Raw genomic sequence first — 215 nt, 5'->3', positions numbered from 1 at the left:
ATTAAAAATGAAGAAAATTTAGTTTAAAATCATTTACAAAGTAATAAAGTCATTTAAAGTAAATAACAAGGCTTCTGAATATGTGAATGACTATAAATGGACTTTTCTCATCAATGGATGGCTTTGCTTCACATTTCTTATTCCAAAAATTAAATTATCAAATGCCTTAACCAAAAATGAAAAAAAAATTCAATTTAAAATCATTTATAAAATTA

Source organism: Theobroma umbraticum, unplaced genomic scaffold (assembly GCF_002168275.2).
Source record: "Theobroma umbraticum cultivar Fairchild unplaced genomic scaffold, ASM216827v3 scaffold_7.0, whole genome shotgun sequence".
Lineage (NCBI taxonomy): Eukaryota > Viridiplantae > Streptophyta > Magnoliopsida > Malvales > Malvaceae > Theobroma > Theobroma umbraticum.
Note: the sequence above shows the minus strand (reverse complement) of the source record.